Genomic DNA, 12,870 nt, shown 5'->3' with positions numbered 1-12,870 from the left:
TTCATTTCCCCACTCTGGTCATGCCCCTCAGAGCCTTCATGCAGGGACTCAGCTGCCACACTGACTGGCCTCAGCAGCTCTCTGAAGCCATGACGAAGAATCGGCGGCACCCTTACACTCGCGTCTTTCGTGCCTCTAAAGCGAGCACAGCGTGGATGACACTGCCAAGTCTGGCTGCCAGATTGGGATTCATCTTTACCCTGCTTCTGATCACCTTAGCTTCGGAGCTTTTGTTCGGTTGCTTTTTCAGAACAGAAACCTTCTTTAGGTGGTCCTTCACAGACTGGAAGCTTTGCTGGGTGAGGTTTGCCTCTGAAGGCCTCCTTCACTTTATTCCAGGGCTGAATAAGAGGCCCCTCTTTGTGCTGATCTCCTTAGCTTTCTCTCCAGAAGCATCGGCTGCAACAGTAATTCCTGGGGCTGTTAGAATCTTCGGTCTGTACGTTTTGTATTTTTCTCCGCTCACTTGTCCCTTGCTACAGTTGACCTGTCCAAGAGTTATTAATAATAACCATGCCACATATTCAATATTATGCTGCTTTGAAACTGCCTCAGCCAAAGAAATAAGTCTTTTAGTATTTACTTTACCTCAGGCAAGTTCTTAGGGTAAGGGCAGCTGGATTCTTTGCCAAAAGAACACAGCAATGGCCTCCATCCCAACTGTGAATGCTCTTTCCTTCTGAAATCACGCGAGCTGATCTACACAGTCTGTGCTGCTCTTACCATGTCTGTCCTCCAAGGTCCTATTGTGGTGGTCCAGTAAGCTCTGCTTAAAGCATTCGATCATTCTTCTAGTCCAAAGTTCCAAAGGCTTCCATATTCCTCTAAAAGGCAACAGGTTCATCGCTGCAACAGACTGCTCTCTGTTACTAACTTCAGTTTAGTCAATTTCTGTTGCTGTAGTAAGGCAGCATTACCAAGGTGACCTAAACAAGACTACAACTGGCCTTGAAGTACCAAAGGATAAGCTCTCCTCAGTGATGGACTCCTCTTGCTAGGCTGCACCACATAAACCTCCTCCAACAGTGTCACCAACCTGGGAGCAAATGTCCAAGCACTTGGGACCATAGAAGATGTCTCTCATTCGAACCACCACACTTTCAAGCACAGATTAACTGCTCAACGTATCTGTGGTCTTGCACTTATATATATGCCAATCAAGAGTGATAGTTATAGAAATGACTGCCTGTAAGATATGACTCTTGACATTTTACATGGATTATCTCAGCTCAATTTAGTAGAAACTTCCTTGAAGCTGTTGGCAGTAGTTTTGGGGGGTGCTATAATAACATCCCAACCTCATAAATGATAGAGTCCTCTAATTGTGACTGAAGGAGCTGATCTTGATGGTTCACACCTGTAATCCTAGCACTCGGAAGGTCAAAGCAAGAGGATGCTGAGTTCAAGACCCACCTGGGTCACAGAGTGGGATTTTTTTTTCTTTATAAAAACAAAGCAAAACAAAAATACAAAAAACCCAGCGACGATGAAAGAAAAAGCAGAACCTTTATAGTTTATAGGTTAAAGAACCTATAAAGTGCCCAGTGTTGTGAACACATGCTTTACCTGACGAGGGACATCTTTCAGAGCTGTGGGCAGCATTGGGGTTCCACACCCATTGTATCTGTTAGCACTCTATGTCGGTGAACATTTCCCTATTTTCTGATATCGTATGATTAGATTTTGATACATCAGTCCAGGGAGGAAGAAATCGAGTTGAGTTCTATTGTAGATAAAAGTCCCGGAGGTTAAGTAGATCTAATTTAGGGACAGACAAAGGGGTCAAGAACAGAGGTTTGTAGCTTCCTTTTCCCATTAGAGACTTTGGAAGTTACATCAGCAGCAGTTTTTCTTCCTGTTGACCAAGACACCATCTCAAGGGGTTAAATCTCTTTACAACACACACAAATATGAGAGAGAGAGAGAGAGAGAGAGAGAGAGAGAGAGAGAGAGAGAGAGAGATACACATACACACATGGACACCATACCACACCACTCAGTTCCCTGAAACTGAATATCAGTGGCAGTGTCTCTGAAATACTTTCTTAGAAAAAAAGAATCTTGTATTTCCAGAAAGAGAAAATGGTCAGCATAGAAAGGGTTTTATATGCAGAGTCAAAACTATGACTCCTGAAAGGTAGAAAACAAATAAGACATGTAAGAAACCCTTTAAAAAGCGTGTTCACCAGCCATTTCAGAATCTATTTGGATGCATTTATACTGTAATCGCCCTAGAAGGATTTCTAAATTTTACTTTGCAAATAGTTTCTTGTCTCATATATGTTTGTTTTTCTCTTCCTTTTGTTCAGAGTTCTGCTGGTAAGATCTGTCTACGGCTATGTTTCAATAGAAGGTTGTAGAATCCTGAGTGTTCTCATTGGCACGAAAACAACAAAGCCACGCTTCTTTGACAAGGGATCTCCTTTTCCTGTGGTCCTCCCCTTTCTGTGGATGACCATTTCTGCATGGGTAGCTCCTTAAAAGTGAGTTTTAGTTCCCCTCTTCCAGATACCTAAGTCCTACCCTCCAACTCAGTAGACTGAAAACTGATCTCTCTCTCTCTCTCTCTCTCTCTCTCTCTCTCTCTCTCTCTCTCTCACACACACACACACGAGGTGGGGGGATGCCATACCTCACTACTCAGTTTCTTGAAACATAGCCTTAATCCTATGTCATTCTCTAGGCTTGTTTACAACATGCCCCCCCAGTCTCACTGCAACTTACAGCTGGGTTTTTATACTCTGATCTCTTTCTTTCTTTTCAGTTACTAACCAAGACCTCTTTCATTCGGGGTCCCAAGCCATTGCCATCACTCTTCATCCTTCCCTGTTTTCATAAGTTGTTTCCCCTCCATTGTGTCTTGTCCTGACTCCTCTCATGCCTAGGATATTGCAGAGATTTCTGGAATGAACCGACCCCTGGCCCTTGCCGGCCTCTCCTTCCCCATTCCCTATTTACTTACATAAAGGATAACACTGTGTCTTAAAACTCTTATATATTCCCAGAAGTGACAATTCCATAGCATCCATCTTTCTTTCTTTCTTTTTTAATACACAAGAGATCATTTCTGGCATCCATCATATGATTCTGGCTAGAAATTTGAAATTGAACAGTGCAGACTTCAGAAGAAGTGGTGGGCAGACCAGTTGCTTTTCTGTGACTCTTAAATTTTTTTTCTTAACTTCTGAGCTTCCCTGACAGTGGTAGTGAGAGCATGGCCTGTTTGTGTAGCACAACGTGGAAAAAACATACCGTTTCATCTGCTGGTGTGTAGTTTTCTTTAAAAAAATCTTTTAAAGGACATCTTATTGTTTCACCTTATTATGGCTAAGAGTTTCATATATAGTTGTGGGTCCAACGGTCCAAAAAGAACTCCAGATATTTACCTACAACTGTGAGATATTTATCTAGACAAATCTTTAAACTCAAGAAGAAAGAGTTTGATCCATCAAAGCCTTTTAGAGAAGTCAGAAAAGGAATACCTGACGTTGGCACACAGTAGGCCTGGATCACAGTGGGGAGCCAATAATAATTGAGTTGAGGAGTACGTTGTAATTTATTCATCCTCTTTTCTTTAGGGAGAAGAATGAAACAACAAAGTACACACAGCTCTTGAATCATGTGCTAGACTTGTGGTACCTAGGCTTTGGGTGGGAACACCGTACCTTTGCCCTGCCCTTCCAGGAAGACTCGGTTTGAAATTCATTTACTAGTAGAGACCGCCAACAAAAGTAAATGACAAAACATCACTGGCCCAAACCAAGGGACCAGAACCCCTATGTTCTGCTCATGTTGTTCCAGATGTCATGCTCTGTCGTGCAGCTAGCTGGGCAGGTCAAGTCAGTAACTTTGGTTTCTTTCCAATTTCTCTTTTCAGCATCAAATTTTCCCTACACACATCATTTGCTGTGGTCTCAGCTGTGTGAAACTGACTGGACATGCATTTTCAGAGGTCGTGCATTATTCTTGTACCGTATGGGAGTTACAATTGTACATCATTGCCAACAAATGTGACTCTCTGAGATTGCAGTTGTTCCAAGGAGGTGAATCCCCATGTCATTGTGGGTATCATGCACGGCCTATTGGGTCACCAGCAGTGAAATTCTCACGAGGTTCAGGCCATTGCAGTTGTTTGGATTTTCATTCCAAAGAAGAGGAATCATGTGCTATCCCTTTCTTTATAAGTGACTAGTGTCTGGATAGGATCTCTGTCCAACCTAGAGACAGTTTTCCCTCACGATCAATAACGTTCTGAAAGCAAATCTGCTCATGTTTTAGTCATCAGCACCACTTTTTGGTGGTTTTACTATTCCTCCCTGTCTTAGAAATATTTTTCTTTTAATTTCGTCCTCCTACCCTGCCACTTTTAAAAAATCTTTTCCTCATTTCTTACAGTCCTTCTGTGGTGTGTTCTCCTCTTCCACCCTGTGATTTTTTTTTGGAGTTACAGGCTCAGCCTTGGGTCTTTGGCTCGTTTTATCCTAGATTCATCCTATAAACATTTGCATCTATACCAGAATTTCAATAATAGCATCTACAGACAAAGTTTAGACACAGAGAGACAAAATCAGCTAGACAGTGTGCCTTGAATAAATGTGTTGGTGACTGAGAATCAGCTGTAGGCCAGTTTTGCAGCGCTGGCAATCCAGATATTAGAAATTGACTTTTTGATTTAAGTTTGGCTGAGGAGTTAGACCAACTGATTTAGATTTCTCTGTTGGCAAAGAGACTGGCTGAGACATCTCAGGGTACGTTCATGGGAAGCATAACCATCTTTAGTTAATTGTGCTAATTACAAAACAGGTGGTTGAGAGCCAGCATCCCCTTCTTCAGTGTGGCAACTTGAATTTGACTCTAAGGATTAACTATGAGTGGGAAACCAGACAAATGATAGGACACTACAGCTATTTCTGTGTCTGAAATAGACAATGACACAAGGCAAAGAGGAAACATTCTGTCGGTAGTCAGGGTTCTTGATCCGAACCCTCCGAGAGATGCTTTCTACTAAAGATGATAGTAAGAGGATTTAAACAACCGTGAGCTCATGGATTTATAGTTGGGATAGTACTTGTGTATATAGCAGTTCTTTGAAATGTATGGGCTTCGCTAACTGAAAAACTGTACACGGGTCTTCTCTTGCTCTGTCCACAACCTTTATGTCATCTTTCCATTTTGTTGTGTAAAGATTTTCTCGGCAAATCAGAGTGAAGTATTAATTTATATGCGGTGGTACCACTGGCTGTTGTTGTTACTGAAGGCTGCTATTGTGTTGATGTGACCTTTCTTCTACTAACACAAAATCGCTGTTAAAGGTTGTTTTAATGCTATTGATTGAAAGAGCGAGTGGCCCTTTGGGCTAGGACACCGGTCTTCTGCTTGCAGGCATTTTAGTTTTCCATGGTTTAACATTGTAGAACATCTGCTATAGTGACTACTGAATGCTATTAATATTTCAGGACACTCTTCATGGTATGAAACCATGGGATTCTGAACTGATCCTGGCAACCTCTTATCAGTATGACTTTTCTATTGTGGTTCATGGAAAAGCTAACTTATGTTGCTTGCCTTATCTGTTACGTAGTCTTTCGTGAGCTAATTTAGAGATCTACTACTAACTCAAACATTATATGGAGTGGAAAATTTGGCTTAACTTTTGAGTTCAAGGTTATGGGTAAAATTTTGGAACATACATCTTTTTAAAACTAGATTGTAAAGGGAAGGAGGGAGGGAGAGAAAGAGAGAAGAAAGAAAGCAGGGAAGAAAGTGGAAAGTGTAGAATTCCTTATTTGCTCTAACCTGAACACCTATTAAAGGCAAGTTATATCAAGAGGAAATGAAATACCTACCCTACGGGAACATACACGCTGTCAAAGAACTTATAATTTAGCGAAACCCTTAATAAGATACAACAACGTATGTCTGAGCGCTAAATGGGTGGTGTCAAATACACATGTTATTAAAAGGTCAAAACCCATAAAATTTTTCAGCTGAAAGAATATGTTCCAGTCTGTCTGTACTTGCCTGCATTTGGACCACTTGCCGTGTTCTCTCATGTAGCAGAGAGGAGCTATATGTGGGAAGTGTACACAGACAAATTTCTCATATTTGAATTCTGAGTCGTGCTTCTGAGGGGGTAGAACACCTAGTTCTAACTCATGATTTCACTTGCTATTATAGATTTGTATGTTATTGTCTTACGTGCAATAGGTGTCAATTGGCAAGGATATCATCTATACTCTGTTTTTAACAATTGTTTTTCTAAGTTGTTGAATCTGAAATGATGATTTTCAGTATTGTCTCACAGTTAAGCATAGGTGTCCAGAGACTTGTCCTTAAGACTTTTCGCCAAGAGCAATTGTGTTTTTGGCTTTCTTTCCTTCATTTCCACTCCCTAAGGGGACACATAACTTACACGTAGGTAGTAGGTCCATGCAACAGTAAGTCAAGCATTGTTTGGGATTCTGGAATGGGCAGGTATAGAAGACTTCAGCATGGTGGCACAAATCTCTCCAGCATTCTTCTCTCAAGTCCTCTCAAAGCCCCAGAATCTTTTCAGCTAGTGTCCCCCCTGTGAAAACACAGGAGAAGGCTCAATTCTTACAGTGTTCCTTTGTCCATCCCAGTCACACAGCCAGCCTCACCCCTCCCTTTTCCCATCCTAAGAAGTTGTAATTTGCTGTTATCATTAACCTCTTCTCCTGGCTGCATGTTTTTGGGGAAGGCTAAAGTGTCCCAACCTCAGGGAGTAGATTCAGGTTGGCCTAACAGTTCCAGAGGCAGTGGTGCTGCCTTCTGACCTCTGCAGGTACCAGGAATGCATATGGAGCTCATGGATGAATGCAGGCAAAACACTCAAGCACATGCGATAAAGATAAATGAATCTTGGAAAAAACCTCGCCTACCTTGTTCATTTAATCAATTATGTGTGTTTTGTTTGGCATGTCCCCAGGGTGGTGCTATGATGATCGTGAGGAACATGGATGCATTACTATTACCTTTCTTCATGGCAGCTCAAGTATAAGGGCTTGACCCTCTCATCAGCGTCTCCAGTGTATATTTCAGGGCCTTTGAAGAGCTTACTGTGAAAGTTACTCAGAAGAAAGATGCTTCCACAAAAGGCCTCTAGTAACTCCTTGTGAAAGACATCAAGGTGCACTATGTAACATTGTCCTTCCCAGCTTGGTGATTTCTTGCCTCTGGTGTTGGTGTAAATTTTCATGAAGTAACTATGAAGCTCGTAATTAAATTCTTGTGACCTCTTTGGAGTATACTCGGAATGGTTTAATTACTTTTTATGGGTTATTGTTATGCTTCCTCGAGGGATTGCCTGTTTTGAGTCATTTCATTCTTCTGGATTGTGTGTTGTGATTCTTAAAATAGCAGTTATTCAGGACTGAAACTTCTCTGTCTCCTTGCATTTTGAACTGAGTGCAGGATCCCTTTGAGGAGCTTCATGTAGGAGGTCCAAGGACCGTGAATACTCTGGCAGTGGACGAAAGCTTGAAGTAAGGCAAGAACATACATAAGAAAGAAACAACACGAGCGAGAGACAATAAAAATAAAAACCACCAGAGCTTTCAAAACTCAAAAAGAAGCCTGTTTCATTAAGGGTCTGGGAAGCATGCTATTTTAAGTCTTTGGCTAGTCTTCAATTACCCAGGTCCCTCCCTCACTCATCACTCCTGTCCTCTGGGGGACACATGCCTATCATTTTTCTTCTGTTCTTTTATTTCCCTTTGTCCCTGAGCTATCCTCCTAAATTGTTTTCTTTGTGCTAGTCTATCCCTGGTGATTAGAAATGAAGTAGATGATATTAGTGTCTGCTTATCTCACACCAAACAAACAAGGCATCGCTTTATGAGAATGAAGATTTTTATCATGTCGTCTTTTCTCTTGAGAGTTGTAAGATTAACAGTCAAAAACTATTACAAGTAAGGGGTGATGATGATGAGAGATTCCTAGAAAAACCAAGAGTTTATCTTCCTGTTGCGAAACAGCAGGTGCATAGGAGTATACCCGACGACACAGAACTAGTCATTGGAACTACTATTGTTTTCCTCTTTCAGCCTTCTGAAGCCTTGTTACCTTTTTCTTCTCATCCCACCCTGGAAAGATGTGTATGTCTGAATTAACAGACAGATTTATACAGGGATGTGACTCAATATAAAAACCTCAGGTGTTGTCTGCACGCTTGTTTGTGTAGGTGCCCATTCAATGAGTTTAGTCTGAGACTCTTTTCTGTAGCGTCTGGTTGTTGTGATTCCCAGACAGCATACTTTTTCACTCACAACTTTGTCTTTTGTCTTTAAAAGTTCAGTTTCTAATGTGTAAAGTGTCACTGGAGTGGTGAGAATGTGCATGTGTGCCTCCACTTCTTCTGTATTTGCATACCTGGAATAAAGGCTTAAATTTAAATACACCTCACAAATCTTGTCATTGTCCTCCTTTCTGGGTCCGTTGGTGTTGATTTCTTCTACTCCTCACTGCAGATTTTATTTTCATCCTATTGTCCTGGCACATATAACTTCCCTCCCTGACAGACTTTGGACAACTGCCTATTGTCTATCTCTGAAAAGATTGTTTCATTTTTTTTTTAATCTAGATTGTTTTCTGAGATTGTATTGATAGAAAATTAGGCCTGGTCCCTATTATTCCATCTGAGGTCAAAGCCTAACCCTTCTTTACAGTTCACTTTTGTACCATTGCTTGAATTATTGGCTGTAATTCTTCATTCTCTTCTTTTGAGAATCTTTGGTGATAACTATTTACTCTCCAGTTGAAGTTCTAGTCTTCAGTCAAATTGCGAGGCCCTTTACAATATTCCTCATTCCCTTCTATTCCCCACCCTATCCTGCTCTGCCTTCTGTACACAGAGCTGTCCATAGTTAAGCAACCAATTGACAGCAAACCCTGAGATCCACCCTTCCCTACTGTTTGAGCAGGGGTTCTGTTCCCTTTGTTTATTCCATTTTGTCTTTTGAGACTGATGAACTCTTATCAACCTCAAAAATCCTTGTTCACATAAGACCCCACATGTCAATTTCCCTCTACTGGTCTGAAAACATCTTCCTTACCTAGCCATTTCATTCTCTATTGTGATAGGACACATGGAATTTATCCTTTAAATACCACCCAGTAAATGCTGTAGTTTTTTTGCATACCTTTATCAATCTTTGTTATATGTTATTCAATTTTCTTTATAACCCTTCAAAAACACACATTATTATTAATTTGGGGCATGTGTCAAATAGTTTTATGTTAACTTGAAAGAAGCTAAAGTTATCTTAAGGGAGGGAACCTCAATTAAGAAAATACCTCCATAAGATCAGGTTGTAGGCGGGAATGTAAGACATTTTCTTAATTGGAAATTGATGGAGGAGACTAATGTGGGTGGTGCCATCCCTGGGCTGAGTTCTATAAGAAAGCAGGTTGAGCAAGCCATGGGAAGAAGCCATTAAGCAGCTCTCCTCTGTGGCCTTTGCCTTAGGCCCTGCCCAAAGGTTCCTACCCTTCTTGAGTTCCTGTCCTGACTTCTATTGCTCATGAACTGTGATATGAATGTGTAAGCCAAATAAGTCCTTTCCTCCCCGACTTGCTTTTTTGTCATGGTGTTTTGGCTTGGCAATAGAAATTCTAAGATAGTGCCCAAGCAAAAACATGCAGCAACAAATAGCAGTGTGTGACCCTCAGAATTAGAGGTAGGTGTGGTATTTTATCCTCACCTAGCAGAGTACCTGGTCCTGAGGAGATCTGTAGTAAGGATATGCTATCCATGGACAATGAATCTCAATCTTCCTGATGCTGTAACCCTTTAATTCTGTTCTTCATATTGCAATGATCTCCAACCATAAAATTATTTCCATTGTTACTTCATATCTGTAATTTCACTAAATGTTATGAATTGTAAATGTATCTGTGGGTTTTTTGTTTGTTTGTTTTGTGTGTGTGTGTGTGTGTGGTTTTTTTGTTTGTTTGTTTGTTTTTCTTTTCTTTCTTTTTTTTTTTTTTGTGGTCTTACCCCTGTGAAAGGTCACCACCCAGAGGTTGAGAATTGTTCTTTGAGTGCTTAATACATAAGGGCATCTCTTCTAAAACGTTAAGAGAGATTATATTGCCAAAAACCAGCCTCAGCTTGGAGAGGGCTGTTTGGGAGCTGTGAAAAGAATGACTTGAAATTCATTTTCAATAAGTTAATAGCCTTACGTTCTGCTTGAGATAGCTTTCTCTGGAGATCTCCAGACCACTCATACAGCTAGCTCAGCTCTCACAGACCAAAGCTGAATCTTTCATTTACATATCAATTAAATTGTCCATTCCACGTTCCCTTTTGATTATCCCATGAATTAGCATTTTTTGACTTTAGCCCCTTGACTCCTAGGAAAAGACAGCAAGCCCATTTTTCTTAACATTGCAATGATTTCAGAGATCTGTCTGACTTTGTAAATACAGACAATAAGGTAACTGGGTGAGATCCAGCTCCATGACTGCTCTCACATCTGGGCCCAAAATTTACACTTTCCTAGGAATTTGCCTGTCTGCTTTTGAATCTTTCTCACAAGCTAGCTCATAGAGCAGCTGCCTCTGATTTTGTTTTTTGTTTTTTGTTTTTTGTTTTTTGTTTTGTGTGTGTGTGTGTGTGTGTGTGTGTGTGTGTGTGTGTGTGTGTGTGTGTGTGTGTGTGTTTAGGTCTGTGAAGCCCTTCATTTAATTCACATTGCATCCTTATATTTTGCATAGTTGAGAAATTATATATTTTTGAACTCATGTTTTCAGAGTTCTTTCCCATAGTCTTAAGGGCTGTCCTGAAGGTCTTAGCATTTACTATTTTGCTAAGACATTGACACATTCTTGCCTCCTGGACTTGTGCTGTTTCTGATTATTATGGAGTCACTAACTTTGGCAGAGAGGACATTCCCTGATAGCCTTGACAGGGAGAATATTTCCTTAAGGAGGAACGTGAAATAATACTAATCACCTGCTGTCAAGATTAGCTTTTCAGAATGTAGAAATTTTTCATTGCTCTTTGCTGCACTGAATTTCACTGGCTGGAACAAAGATGTGAGAGAGCTAGAGAAGAGGACAGGAAACTGGGGGGAACTGCAGTTAGAGCAATTGCCTACGTTTTGAAATTTATGTAGCTGGGATTTATTTTCAGTCCTAAAGATTTATTTTTAATCATTCCATATACTTCTCCTTTGTTTTACAATTTTCCGTTGCTTACATCATTGTATGCCTAAGTTATAACAAATGCAATAAAATAAACAAGAAAGAAAGTGGTGTGGTGGCTGTGCAAATATAGACTTTTGATAGGTTATTCCACAGTGGAACTGCTTATTTCTTTAAATCTCAGCTCTGAGAAGTAGAAAGTTAAAGTGGGAGACTATCCCCATATCCCACCAAAACAGGTTCCTGTGGCTTGTCCTTCTGCAGGAATTGGTATTCTCTGTCACTGGTTCTACTTAAGTTGGGTCTTATGCTGCAGAGGTAGAAAGGAATGTTCACGAGCCAGTTTGACTGGTTAAGAGAAACCTAGGAGGGTTTTCTATGGACATCTTTAGCTTACTTGTAAGAAAACCACTTCCCTTTCCATAGTGGGACTTTCTTGGGCCCACAAGTGGTATAAATAAATAATGACATGGAGGCTTCTATAGTTTAAAGCTTAGGCCTTTTGCCAGGGCAGTCGCCCAGCTAGCTTAACCTGACATTCCGGCCAGCAACCAAGTGGCTAGCTTTATCCATCTCTACTCCATGTCTGTTCCCCTCCATGTCCACTCTTGATTCTCTGGCTTCTGCTTTCTTCCCCATGTGTCAGACCTCTGCCTGGAAGTTCCACCCTCTCCTTCCTGCCCAAGCTATTGATTGTAAGATCTTTTTTATAACCAAGTAGTAGTGAGACAACCTCTGATCCACTTCTAGATGGCATTTAGGCAGGAGAGGAAGGACAGGTATTTATAAAATAGAAAACCTGGCGATGGGCCATAGAAATGACAATACCAGAATCCTGCCAAGACTTAGATCTCTGTTGGTACAAAATCAACAAGTGCAAATACAGAAACATACTTTAGTACAACGTGATGAAACATTACCCCAACACCTCCCCACACATAGAATGTAATTAGCCATCACAGAGTGGGGATTGGGTAGGAACTCCTTTCCTTTATATAGTTCACAGGAACTCCTGACTCATGCAGGTAACTGAGGACAATTGCTCTCTGGTCAGTGGAGCTGGTCAATTATTAAAATAGCTAAAGATATATAAGCACATGCTCTGGATATGCAGGGGCATTTATTTTTACCAATTATGTTTCCTGAAACAACTGAAGGAATGGAGGATTCATTTTGGCTCACGGTTTCAGGGGGTTCTGTCCTTGACTCTGTGTTCCTGGGGCTGTGCTTGGTGGTATGATTATGTTGAAGGAGCTTCCAACAGCCAGAATTAGAGAAAGGAATTTAGGGAAAGATAGAACCTCCAAGAATGCACCTCTAGTGACATTTTTCTCCAAAAGGTCCCACCTCTCGTTTTTTTCACTTGTCAATAATGCCATTATATGAGAATCTTTCGATGAGTTAATCCATTCATCATATCACAGCCCCTATGAAATGTCCTCACAGTAACATCAGAGATGAGATTTGCTAATCTCCCAGGAAACTTTCAATCCAGTCAAATTGACAACTAAGCAAGATGACCGTATTCATTTATAATTTTACTCATTCTGATACAAGTCATGGTTCTCCAAGAGGATCATTCATTAGCATGCCAGCTCCATTTCTGCAGAGAAGTAGTGTTTCAGAATGTATAAGCAAGGTGGCTTTAGAAACATAGGCAAGGAAAGTACCCTTTTAGAACCTTTCTTTGCCTTGGCTTTTGTA

At 40.8% G+C, this 12,870-nt stretch overlaps 2 long non-coding RNA genes across 9 annotated transcripts in view; both read left to right on the top strand.

Moving 5' to 3' along the window:
* Positions 1–2,529, top strand: part of LOC120100693 (uncharacterized) — a 52,561-nt gene extending 50,032 nt beyond the window's left edge. Inside the window, exon 3 of the long non-coding RNA XR_005500593.2 lies at positions 2,310–2,529. This is a non-coding gene — a long non-coding RNA (uncharacterized LOC120100693). The remainder of the gene's footprint in view (positions 1–2,309) is intronic.
* LOC102546726 (uncharacterized) overlaps positions 1–12,870 on the top strand; it is a 224,589-nt gene that overhangs the window by 97,365 nt on the left and 114,354 nt on the right. The gene's annotated exons all lie outside the window — the stretch shown is intronic.

This window comes from Rattus norvegicus, chromosome 2 (assembly GCF_036323735.1).
Source record: "Rattus norvegicus strain BN/NHsdMcwi chromosome 2, GRCr8, whole genome shotgun sequence".
NCBI lineage: Eukaryota > Metazoa > Chordata > Mammalia > Rodentia > Muridae > Rattus > Rattus norvegicus.
Note: the sequence above shows the minus strand (reverse complement) of the source record. Positions and strands in the feature narration are given on the sequence as shown.